General features: G+C 32.5%; 1 protein-coding gene across 4 annotated transcripts in view; it reads right to left on the bottom strand.

The window, feature by feature from the left end:
* The window catches only part of rhea (Talin_middle and talin-RS domain-containing protein rhea), a 69,946-nt gene that overhangs the window by 50,807 nt on the left and 5,191 nt on the right, over positions 1 to 13,948 (bottom strand). The window contains exon 1 of one of the 4 annotated variants that reach the window (XM_029318653.2): positions 1,425 to 1,543. The exons of 1 other annotated variant lie outside the window; for it this stretch is intronic. The gene's annotated coding sequence lies outside the window, so the exon portion shown is untranslated. 2 more of the 4 variants (XM_029318656.2, XM_085486287.1) reach the window with 2 other exon arrangements.

Genomic DNA, 13,948 nt, shown 5'->3' on the forward strand with positions numbered 1-13,948 from the left:
TAATTCCACATGTATTTAAAGTGTGATTCAGTTTCTAAAAAAATTCTATTACGGTATATCTATGTATAAGACATTACGTACAAAGTGATTCATCAATAATTGTCAAGTGTGTGTGATTCCTTGTTTCTGAAAATCGATTAACTTCACCAATCCACCAAATTAAATCACTATATATGATTTTTTAAACCATATGCTTTTATTCTACAAATATTACACACAATTTTAAAATTTAAATAATAATTAATATAGTCAAAGATTTGAACTACATTTTAAATTTTCGTCAAATAAATATAAAAATGTCAACTAAAAATTATATGCTTAATCGCAGATTCTTCAAAAAATTAATTATTCAAAATAGTTAATAATTTAAAGTACAAAAATTAAATGCCGAACAATTTAAAGAGAGATCTCTCGAGTGTTACTAAAATAAATTTATTTATCATTCTAATCCCGAAAATTAATCCTTGACATATATCGACGAATTTTATTTGTCGCGAGAGGAAAAAAAAGATAAAGAGAGATTGGCGCGAGCATCGAGAATAACTGTTAAGATCAACAGAAAAGTCAATCAAAAAAATCAAACAAATCGAGATACGAGAAGCGGAGGCTTCGCGACTTCAATGTCGACGCGTAGGTTGAATGAAAAAGAAAACAAATCTCTCGACGGAAGAGAGAGAGAGAGAGAGAGAAAGATATACATATATCGGTGACGCCAAGGCATTTCGGCAACACGACAACGTCTTCTCTATTTAACTCTCGCACATCCTACCTATTGATTTTCCGAGAACCTATTGTTTTGGACACGTCGCGCGTTTAACCAAACGAAAACCGCCGGAGCGTGGGGTATCAATAAGAAGGAGCTTCCTCTCCAACCCCCTGTCACACTCATACACACACATATTTTCTTACATATTTTCACGGACACACGCATATGATACGCATGCACGTACACGCACGTAGACCGTATGTAAATCGTCGTCAGCGAGCCGCGAAACCGCGGGCGATCTGTCAATCGTCTGTGCGTACTGAATCATCTCTATTTCGGGAGAAACGCCACTCGTTCGTATGTCGGCTATGTATATATATATATATACAGATCGAATATAATATATATATATACAGTGAAGAGAATTTTGAGGTTAGCTTTGCTCGCGATCGCGAAACGTCAAAGGACCAGGGATGACAGCAGGATGACAGGAGGACGAGAAAGAAGAGGAAGAAGGAAAGAGAGAGAAAGAGAGCGCATCCGGAGAGACCGCGGTCCGAAAGAATTCCACAGCACGCCCATTCCCGTCGCGTCGGGAATCGCGGCGGAAAAATCAATATATAATCGGACGGCCGCGTGGCCGCGCGTCTTAAAATCGCAACGCCGAATTCGGCGCCGGTTCGGAGTAAACGGGACGAGATCTTCGCGCGCTACTCACCACGAAGAATATCCATTAGATGCGCGCCGGACACGCGTCTCACGACAAGCGATTTATCTACACTTCGGGGGGCCGCACACAGGCACCACGTCCGACACACTCTTGCGACTCTCCGCCGTTCCGCGATTCCGCCGTTCCTCGTCGTTCAGTCGCGGCGAGCGCCGACGGCGGCGAAGGCGACAGGGCCGCACCGAGACGCGGAACGCGGTGGCGTTGCGGACGCCCCGCGCTTCGTATTAAAATTCGATAGAAGGAGAAAGAGCGGAAGACATTCAGGGTGTCCAGCAGATTCAATGAAAAAAATTCCCTCGCTTTTTTAGAATTTTTTTTTCCAAATATATCATTTGCGTGTATGATAAATCAATTTAATGTTAAATCGTGAAATCTTTGAGATATTTTTGTCAATGAAAAGGTTCGGAAGTTAAAACAAACATAATCAATTATATACAATCTGCATTATGTACGATAATCGAAACAAGCATGTCACTATAAACTTTATTTAAATAATCACCTTTTTTATTTATATTGTATCAAATTTTTTAGTTTTGGCTCTATCAAACACATGGAAATAAAATAACACGAGGATGAAAATATAAATGAACGAACACGCTGTAGATGAATCGATTTTTAACAACACAAATTAACGTGCTGGAAGTCAAGGAAAAGTTTAGATTTATTTAATAAATAATTTTTAATTATAGAGACAAATGTAGAATAATGTGAAAAAATCCAGATAAATAGTAAAATTTTCTGACTTTTCCCTGACAATTCCAGATTTATAAAATTCCGACAATGCCCGGTTTTCCAGATTTCCCTGACTGCTTTTTTTGGACACCCTGCTTATAAATCATTTATTTGAAACTAATAATTGCTAATTAATAATAATAAGGCAGTATTGAGTAAATGTTTTTTAATTTTTTTTTCAGTGTGGTAATCATATATGGGACAATATGGTACTGGAAGAATTTTATTAGAATTCCTCTGATTAATATTTATACCATGATAAAAAATATTAATATGTCTTCCACAATAAAACATAAAATATGTTCGATTAATTTTACTATGTACATATATTTTTTATTGTAGTAAATATTTTCAGAGAATCTCTTAAAATTCTTCCAATATCATATTGGCCCATGATGATCACGATTTTCAGGGTAAATTTTAAGAGAAAATTTTCTCCGTAAATATTAATTAATTTATATAATTTATATAGGTTAAAATGAAGGTAGAAATATATATAATGTGTGTGTGCAAGACGCGAAATGAGAAAATATTTTATTTTTTATCTTGAGATAAAATACAATATATGTATAATCCGCAGATATCAAGATACTTGAGAAACTTCTGAGGAAATCTTCGGAGATACAAGGGATATAGCTTGTTCTACTGTCTCACACGACTTTGCATATTTCGAATATTTCAGAAGAATTGAATATTTTCGTGGAAAGTGTTGCGCTTCTTCTATACATTTTATTTTAGATTTTTATTTTCGTATTGTTGAATATTTTGGTGAAATAATATTTTGAATTCGGTTTGAATTTTTTTCAACGTGTTTTTTATTCGCTTTATTGAAAGCAATAAGCCATCGGCGTTTTTGTTCTGTATAAAAGGGAAATTAATCGTGCAGTACCTGTTTTTTTTATTTTCTTTTAAATAATTATATGTTTGAACGCAAAGTTTATATGATATACATACTATATTTGTGCAACAATATTTAAAAATTATATTACAGTGTACAGTCTCTAATATCCAAACACTGAACCAAACATTATGCTATTAAATAGGCTTTAGATAATATAAAGCAATTACAATAAAAAAGCTATATTATGAGAAAAGTTTAAATTAATAGCTCCAAGTAAACACTGAAAAATAATAGAATAGAGAATAAAAAAACCTATAAAAAATTATTGTTACTTCGTTATGCCGATGAATAAACTTCTTTTTTACTTCAAGATTGTTTATTTAAAAAAAAATCAATTATTCGAACATTTTATTTTAGTTTGGATAATAGAAAATAATTTACTCTAAATTTTCTTTCAGATTTAATATTTGGCGGGGGCGTAAATGGCGCATGCAATATGCACGTCCCTACTTTGGTGCACATAACCGATCTAAACAAACGCGCCGCGTTTTTCTAAAAATACCATCTCTAAAATCCATAACCAAGGAAAGCGGGACCGTTCTAAATATAAAACATACAAATGAGAATCCGCCTGCGTATGGCGTAAAACAATCGACTCCATCGTTCTTCCGTAAAAATAACGATTACACACTGCACAGTAATCTTGTACGATATTTACGCCTATAAGATATTTCGCTACCTTGAGATAAAAAAATTTCGCGAAAGATCTCTGCCAAAACATTCGTTCGCAATTAAAATATACGATGTTTCTCACTTTCTCTCCGGATAAACATAATATACAGGTGCAACATTCTTCAACGTTATTAATATAGCAATACCTACATTTTTCTCGCGCATATAAAAACGTCGCGGTGCATCTTAGATCTACGTCAGTCCTGTAGATGCAACTGCACTCTATCTGAATATCGCGCTGCACGTGCGGAAGGTTAAAAAGGCCAAACTTCCTCTCCGAGTCTGGAGCAAGAGAGCGAGACCGCACCAAATTTGGTCATGTCAGTCTCCTTCCAGAGAGAGAGAGAGAAAGAGAACTTCCCGTATACGCTTTCGTAATCGTATAATACGTATGTTACAGCTGTGGAACGACTCGCGTCTTATCGTGTATTAAGCTTCGCGGCGATAGCGTTTTCGTCTTCTCTTTTATTTCTGTTGAAGAGCATCCAAAACAATTAAAAAAAAAGACTTTACGATTTGCGCAGTCTTTATGGTATCTCTATCGCGAGATCGATGAAAATAAATTCTTCGCATAGTTTGAAACGCGCTGAAATTCGGCGAAGAATTTTTCCGCGGAAAACTCGACTTATTGTTAGTAAATGTTAGAAGCTTGACTAATATTAAGCTCAGGATGTTGCATAGATTTTTACGAAATCCTTTTTTAATTCGTCCATCGTTTTTAAAGAGACTCTAAAGACACAGAGATTTAAATCAAAATACATAATTTAAATTAGTTTTTCTATTAGTTTGGAAATGGATTCCAGATTGAAAATACACTGTAGTAATGATTAAGAGCGATTAGATTAAAGCATTATTACGTAAAAAGATGATAAATAAACTGACGTGTTATCATTTGCGAGTTATCTCGAGGAAGTGGCTGTGCATTTCCTCCTCTTGAATAGAAAACCTTCAACAACTGTCTTATCAATTTTACACGTGTAATACAGACAATTATTATCAAAAATAATAATAATTTTGCTAATTTTTATATATAAAATATATCAAAAACTGCATCTCTAAAACAGAACAATTTAAGGAATAAATTTGGAACTAAACATAATAACATACAATTAAATAATCTTTAGAAAATCTGAAAATTTTTAGCTCTTTTTCATTAAAAAAAATCTTTTAATTATAATCCTTATAGTACAGTGGATGTATGCATTCGTAAAGAATTTTATTTAAAAACTGAGGACTTGTTAATTTGACTGTAATTCATTGAAAAGAGTGGACTATATTTTTAAATAGAAAATATAGAGAGTAAAGAACGAGTGGGACGCGTCGATGTAAAGATTATACTAGAGTGTCTCGAATCAGTACAGTGATGCGGCAACGATACGTCACATGTGTCGTCGGAAGGAGTAAGCGGCTAAAAAAGGAGAAAAGAATGCAACGGCAACTCGTTACTACTCGGCCGCCCACATTAACGTAATTCGCTCGCTCGCGCATTCCACGCGTGCCTGTCGCGTCGGCGTAAAGACAAGGCCTGGCCCTCCAGATGTCGTTTCCCTCTCGCGTGTAGGCGGGCTGTTCGACTTCTAATGCACTCTTATATGCACCTGACTGACGGTGCACAATAAGCAGCATTATAAATTCGCGTTCACGTTTCGCTAGATGTATATATATATATATATATATATTCAGGAAGAATAATTCGCGCGTTACATTCTCGGACACATCGGAGTAAAAGTTATACATATTAAATTAATCCTTCGATTATTATATAAAATCACGCGCATATGATAAGATAAAGATAGAAAAAGTTCCCCCCCAAATCGTTTCTAATTATATATGATTATGAATTATTTTTGCCTAATTTTTTAAATACCTTTTTCTAAGCCTTAAGATTTCTTTGATTAAATCTTTGTTTAATTTTGTCGCAATATGCATCCATAATAATCTACTATGAAATATAAAATATTTTCGATTAATTTTACTATGTACATAGCAAAATTTCTTATGTATATGTTAATATTTTTTATTGTGATGCATATTTAATTAGAGAAACTCTTCCAATATCAAATTGTTCCACGATTACCACGATTTTCAGGGTAAATTCTAAAAGAAAATTCTCTGTGGTATTATTTGAAAAAATGAAATTGTCCGAAGAAACAAAAAATATTACAGAGAAATTTTTTTGAAATCAGCACCGAATAGAAGAGCTCCTTTACTAAAATAGGACAAGGGAACACCCACGTAAAACAATGCTTGACATACATACTCCGTATACGGGATGCGCGATAAATTTCTTTCATCGTGTCTTGGTAGTTCTCGGTGCCAGGAGAGTGCGGCGATATAGATGAAGCTGGACGACTGCCAGAATCACATTTTGTAATCCAATTTTCTATCCGTTTACGGGGATTTTATCGTACGATGTGAAGATTTCTGACGCCGCGCCGCGTAATCACGTTCTACTACTTTACCGACCAACTTTTAACGATGGTTCCACGTGGTGCTACCTACATGATGATGCAGGAAATAGAACTGATGTGTGACCGGAAATTCTATTCATATTCAAATATTTTTTTTTGTAAAACGAAATAAACTAAAGATTTTCTAAATGGAAAAAATGTGTGCAGAAGCTTAATAAAAATGTGAACTGTTATAATTTTTTTTACTTTTATTCAAGTTTTTTTATAGTTAAAATCGAAAGCTTCTGCGGCAGTAGTGTGTTAATTATTTTTTGTTATAATTAATCGCTATTATTTTCCTACATTATTCAAATTTGTTTAAATTATATTTAAAATAGAGATCAATCTTCTGTGGTAGTGCATCATATTAATTATTTTTGTTATAATTAACGTAGTGATTATTTTCCTATATTGAAGTAAAAGACTTTGGAAATGGAATATCACAAATAAAGAATAATGAGCTAAATTAAAAGCCTAGCTCAGTAAGCAGTGCGAAAATTATTTTTTCTTCTTAAAATATTATTTATTTCGTATATGTTTCAGTCCTAATTTCGAACCATATCTTTAATAAATTATATTTGAATTAATTGTGCGTGCATGAAGGTGAACTGAAATTAAAATTGAAACGAATAAAACAATTTTTCAACAAGAAAAATAATTTGTACACTACTTACTTACCACGCTAGACTCTTCTTAATTACCCTGTTATATTATTTACTTGTAATTTATTTTCCTTTTAGAGAGAATACATATCTAAATAATCAATTGCTTTTGATATCTTGCCTCATGTGTAACTCTTCAATTTAAAATTGTTTACGAGATTAGCTCCTAAAATTATCTTCGCGAATTATCCTGTATGTTACGTTTGTGCAATAAAACTAGAAGTTGAATCTATTTGATCTCTATTATAAGTAATAACAAACTCGCGATAACTCATCCCCGCGAAATGGAAATAATTTCTCAAGAAGAGACAGCAATCTACTCGGTGGGAGATAAAATTTCTCGGGGGGACAATGGGAAAAGTTTTCTATACCATAGCGATAGCTCGCAATACGAATAGCGAATCGGAGGAAGAGGGGTCGATAGACTCATCTAGAAGGAAGAATCGAGATTGTCTATCTGTTTTCATATTTATTGTCGTTCTTACATGGAGGACCAGTGTCTCTCAGTTTACTCAAATATTAAAATAAACGGCGCACAATTGACAGAAAAATTTGAAACGTCTATAATCTAACGATAAGTTAAGGAATAATTGAACCAAATTTCAAAACCTTGCCTGTAATTATAAAAGAAATATCCGCCTTTATACACTGAAAAAAATAACCATGTACTTAATTATCACTGCAATTTTTTCCATATTTTTTAAATTGAAAATACATGTTAATATAAAAATATATATAAAATATAGGTAAAATTACTATTTTTATGCAAAAATCATAAGTAATTTTAAATTTAGTACTTTTATTTTATTAGAAATTTATTTTACAAGCATTTATCAATTTGATTTATAGCACTATTTTTTATAGCATTTATACATTACTAGCATTTCCTATGTGTAATTCCATGTTCAGTGGAATATTTTTAATTTTAAAAATGTATAAGAATATATTTCATGTAAAATTGCATCTGTAATCTTCCATAAGTAGCAATATCGCATGATTATGTTGGATCGGAAAAAACCCAGCATAATCATGCACAAATATTTTTTTCAGTGTATAAAATCTAACACTATTTTTTATAGCATTTATACATTACTAGCATTTCCTATATGTAATTCCATGTTCAGTGGAATATTTTTAATTTTAAAAATGTATAAGAATATATTTCATGTAAAATTGCATCTATAATCTTCCATAAGTAGCAATATCGCATGATTATGTTGGATCGGAAAAAACCTAGCATAATCATACACAAATATTTTTTTCAGTGTATAAAATCTATCGTTTCGCGCGGGAAAAAAAACAATTCTCCTCTATTAATAATTCTCCCCGGATGTAAAAATCGATAGCGCAGGAGTAATGAGGCTCGTATCGCGAGAAAATAAAATTCGACGACCACCTCATATTCGAAGTAGTTACGTATCCACTATTAAGACGATAGCATTGCCTTTAAAGGAGAGGATGAGAAGAGAGACGAGAAAAGGGATGATCGTCGGGACGCGGCTAGCGAGGAGACGAGATTTTATGGGGGATCCCCGGGTGCTGAAACCAGCAGCGATAGTCATAAAAAAACTAGGCGCCCGTAGGACCGGGATGCGACGGGATAAGATGTGTTTTGCCAAAAGCTGGGAAGCGTCGCGACGGCGCCAGAGGGTCTGGAGCCAATGTCCCGGACTTGTTCCCTTTCTCTCTCTCTCTCTCTCTTTCTCTCTTCCGATCCCTGTCAATTCCGGGCGACTTCTCATCCCCAGGAGACTCGCCCTCCCGAAAACTGGTCCGCCATGATCGTCCCCAGCGCCAACATTTCGTCGTCCTCGTGAGCTGATTACGTCGTTCACAGTTAAGCGAAACGAACACGATGGTCGAGAGAGAAGTTCGCGGAGTTTACGTACAGATCATGGATCAACTCCTAATGCGCTAGAAAATTATACTAATTATGTTTGTCGGGCGAGCTGGTTGATAAAATGAGTCGCTAGACTCGATGAAATATAACTCGGTAAAATAGAAATTAACTTTTTCATTTGATATGGAATTTAAAAAGGCTTTCAAAGTTTTTTGTAAATTCTCTAAGAATTTTTCTCATTATTATACATATATCTTTTTTATAGTCATAATTATAATTATTAATTAGATCAAAGAATTCTATCGTCTATCATTTAATCTCTTATATATACATATATCAAAATTATGTTTTAATAATAGTAAATACTTTGAGAAGAATAACTAAATATACTAGATATATTAGATCTAAAATATATTGATTTATATATAAGTAAACATAAATTGATGTTGAAATATTGTCTATCAATATAAGTCAATTTTCTCGCGGTTGATTTACATTACAGATTTACGTTAGTGTACGTGTCCAACAAAATTTAAATTACATTTTCAAGCCAAAAAAGGCATGTCCGAAATTTCGTGAACAAGAATCACTTTGCGCATAGAACTTCAGAAGCGGAATCATTCTCTGCCGAGATGATTTATGGTCGAGCTGACGTCAACCCGCGGGAATAAATTCTGGAATAAATTCATTTCTGTGAGAGGTTTCGATCGTTTGTAGTTGCGGCTACCCCGATAGCATCTATTCCTCCAAGTATTCTGAAAGAGAAATGAGCTTCGCGGGGGATGAGAAGCAAATATTTTTGCTTTAGAAATAACTACTATAGGGAGGTGTGATATAGCAGAATATTATCCATAAATCTGATACCTATATCATATCTTCTTCAAGAAATACCAGTTTCTATGTTCCTATCTAAAGAAGAAAAACTACAAAAATTTTCTAATCGCGAAAATATTAAAACTTATCTGTCAAAATTCAACTCGTATTCGAAAATCAAAAATACGCAGCTATGTGAACTGAGCACTCGACTTTTAAAAATTAATTTTTTAATAAGGAATGTACTCTCTTCCCTCTTCATTTATTGTAGTTATGTATACAGTAACAATAATTTCGTTTGTAGTATAATCGATTAAAAAAAATGTTTTTATATAATCAACACCCGACTTTAAGATATCATTACATCATACAGATCACTACAAATAATAGTAATTTTTGTTTCGTTTGTAATTGCGCGATTTAAAAATTATAATTGTTTCAAAAAATTGTCAAGTGTGATTTTTGTCAATTTTATAAAGATTGTGAAAATCTGCTTTTTCCATCAATATAAATTTCGATTGCGATTGCTACAAACAACTAGAAACAAGTCTAAATCTTCCTGAAAAAGCAGATTTAAAAAATCTTTAAGATTGACAAATTTCACTATTAACCATTATTTTAAACAAATGCAATTTACAAATCATGTAACTACAAACGAAATGAAAATTACTACACACTACTACGAACAATTCTAAAAAAGACTGCGCAAGCGGATATGAAAAATCTTAAAGTGGGATGATTGTCATTAAAATAATATTTTCGCTATGACACTTGATTTTGAGAAATTAATTTTTTATATGGAAAATGGTAGAATTTGGTTTGTATAGTCAATTAAAAAATAAAATTAATTAAGATAATGAACACCGACTTTAAGATATCACAAATTGCACAGTCTCTTTTAGAATCATATGTATATAGTTGCAGATTTTCGTTTTGTTTCTAATTGCGCGGTTTAAAAGTTATTTTTAAAAATTCGTGTTCACATAGCTATATGCAAGATGATTGGATCAAATTTTATTATAATTTTATTATAGTCTATTATTAATATTGTACTAACTATACGTATATGCAAAAGGCTTCGCTTCATTGAATAAAATGCATAAATACGATTTATTTATTCCATGTCGTTTAAATGCAAGATGAATTATGGCAGTAGTCTTTATGTAAATAGCTGCATTCGCCAATGACGTTCACTCGTGCAGCACTGACTCGAATCGTATTTAGATGTTTCTACCTCATATAGTTTATAGCTGCTGTCCTCCCCGTGGAAAAGAAAGGCAACGAACGTGGATACATCCCTCTAAAAAAGGACAATAGAACGAGCCCTTACGCGAATGCAGAGTCGAGAATGATTTGACAAACTCTCGACCAATGTACGAGAGGATTCTTCGACAAAAGGTATACGAGATAGCGCGTACGTGCATCGAAATCACCATAAAAAATCGCCCGTATCTAATATGGGGAAAGATCGCCACTCGAAGGGAATTAAATTATGCGTGATCTCTGTTCCGACGATATTAAAAAATAATCACATTATATATATGAATCACAAGATATTTCGTGAAATAAAGATACAAGAGGTTTTTAAAAGTTTTAAGAATCAAACCAATTAAAAATTTAAAAGCCGAAAAGAAAAATGTATTATAATAGAAATAACAATAAATGAATAAAACATATATCAATTCGGTGGATCAATTTGAATAACGGGACAATTTGAGTAATAAAGATTTATCAGTTATTAACAATTTATTATAAAAACCTCGTAAAAACCTATTAAAATGTATCGCATGCATGTTGTGATAAAAAGTAAACAGTGCAATCAATGTTAATATATTTTCCAATTTTCCTATAATATTCTCTATATTTCGTCTGGTTTTATTTTCTCTCTACATTGTATACTGTGAGAAATTTTTAATATTATATGAAAACATTTTAACATATACTAAATTTTAAAAAACACGCACATATCTTAAATAAGTTACTCGTATAAAGATTAATATATATTTAATTTTATATTTTCCGTAACAATATATATAGTCTACATAATAGTTTAACTCTGCGCAAAATATTATTCATGATAGATGTGTCGAACGAATAAGAAATTAATTAAGCCGCGATCTGATTTCGCTTCATTTAGAAGACGAATGATACAAACGACGGATGTTCGAGGGTGCACGAAGGCCCATTTCTCGAACCCGACGACGCCCCTGTCGACGCATCCGGCATCCGGTTCCGGTAGCGATTTTTATGCGAACGCTCGCGAAGGGGAAGAACAGAGACGAGCGATGATTCCACGGAATCTGAAAAGTCAGTCGAGCGAAAACGACGGAGAACGCACAAAGAGGGTTCGTCCCGATGCCACGAAAGGGAAGAAAAACAGTTATTGTGCGTGGAAGAAGGGCTGGAGAGAGGAACCGCCGAAACGATACGTCGTCGCATCCGCCCGCTCGAATAAACCGAGAATCACAGGGTGACATTTGTCAGCGAAGGCGCACGTGATGCTCGCATGAGATTTCGCCGGAAACTCGTTTGTTGGGTAAAAGCGGTGATGCGAATCCAAGATTCGGGTCGCCATTTTGTGATCTTCTCTGATCAAAGACTCGAGATAAATTCGTGATGTAGATATTGTTATTTTTCAAGTTAGTATCAATGCAAAAGGAATGTTCAAGTGCGCTAAGAAAGAAATAACATTTTTTCTTGTTTAATATAAATAGCAATTGTTTGTATGTTTTATTATATAATTACATTTATTAGATTAATCTTTTCATTACCGTGCTCTTGTATACAACGTACATACAATCAAGAAAAAAATATTATAATTTAAAGATAGATCTACACGAAGGGAATTTTCTTTTAGAATTTTACAAAAGTTTCTTTAATTAACGAAATTAAAAGAAATGAATTTTTCTTTAATTAATATTTACCATAATAAAAAGTATTAATATGTACATAGTAAATTTTACTATTTGTTATATTTGTTATTGTAGCAAATATTAATCAAAGAAACTCTTATAAAATTCTTCCAATATTACACATTGTCTCATGATTACTATGATTTTCAGGGTAAAGTCTGAAAAAAAATTCTCTCTGTGTACTTTTTTATTTTCTGTCTATACTTCGCTCTGCTCTTCACTCTACTCAAAAAGAAAAAATTTATATCAGTACTTGAGTATTCATATGAAGAGTTTATTAAATTGGCATTTTATATTGAAATTATTTAAAACACATGTTTATTTCTCTTTTCTATCAAATTTTGAAAAATATTTTCTCTCTTGGGAGGATTATTATGAATAATTATCAAATAATATAAGCATATACTCGTAAAACATCTTTCTAAAACTATATTTTAAATTATATTTTAAATTATAATTAATAACAGTTCCATGAACGACAAATTTCATTTCTTAATAATTATATCACGCAATGTTTTACTGCATTATTTTATATCATTATTAAAAGAATAATTGTTAAAGAGTAAAATTATTCTATTACTAAGATTGATAACACGATGTACGAAAACATCAAATGTAAAGGCATTAGCGAATCAACCTACTAGTAACATATATCAGTGACGAAATACACACGGTACTTCATTCGTTTTGCGCGAAATGGAGCCCCCGGGGTTAATTAATTCAGCGATAATCGGTCTGCCGCCACTCGTCCTGTGCCATTAAAATTACAGTCTCAATTTAGCACACGTGTCTCCTATAATTTACCTCGCGGAATTAACGCGCGTATAAAGAACATGCAGTAAATGTCATCCACTTTAAAACACGAATCTGTAACTTATTTTACTGTAACAAAAGAACAAATTTATCAAGTTATCCAATAAAGAAAATTTAAAATCTTTATTTTGGTACAACCAATAACTAATTTTGTAATTATAAATTCAACATGCAGATAATACTATTAAAAATGTTTTTAACTATTAATCCAATTTTTTAATAATTTATACAATTTACAAATTGTGTAATATAATTTTTTTACTTTTAAAAATTAATTTTGCAAAATGTAAAAATCTTCTCACTATTAAAATGTTGAACTGAAAAATATTTATCAATTTTATTTTATAATATTTCAGATTACACAACTTTTCTTTATTTTCTTTCAAATAATCATTATAATGATTATTATATATATATACTCAAATAACAGTACGATTTTCAACACTGAGAATCTTTTATATGTATATACCGACAATAATTTCATATTTGTGAAAAAGGTGCGAGAATATTATATGTAAATTTTTACGCACGTGCATGGAGCATTTGCACAGAGTCGAACATCATTCAACCGCGATAATAATAATAAAGCATTAGTTAACAAGCGTCTCGGGACCTAAAAGAGGAATAAACTACATCGGCGCGAAAGTTACGACGGCGATGCGTTAACTACCGAGATACTTAACTGTTCCCCCTAACATTTAAATCGCACCGAACATT

This window comes from Nylanderia fulva, unplaced genomic scaffold (assembly GCF_048542155.1).
Source record: "Nylanderia fulva isolate GAGA-0341 unplaced genomic scaffold, ASM4854215v1 Scaffold11, whole genome shotgun sequence".
NCBI lineage: Eukaryota > Metazoa > Arthropoda > Insecta > Hymenoptera > Formicidae > Nylanderia > Nylanderia fulva.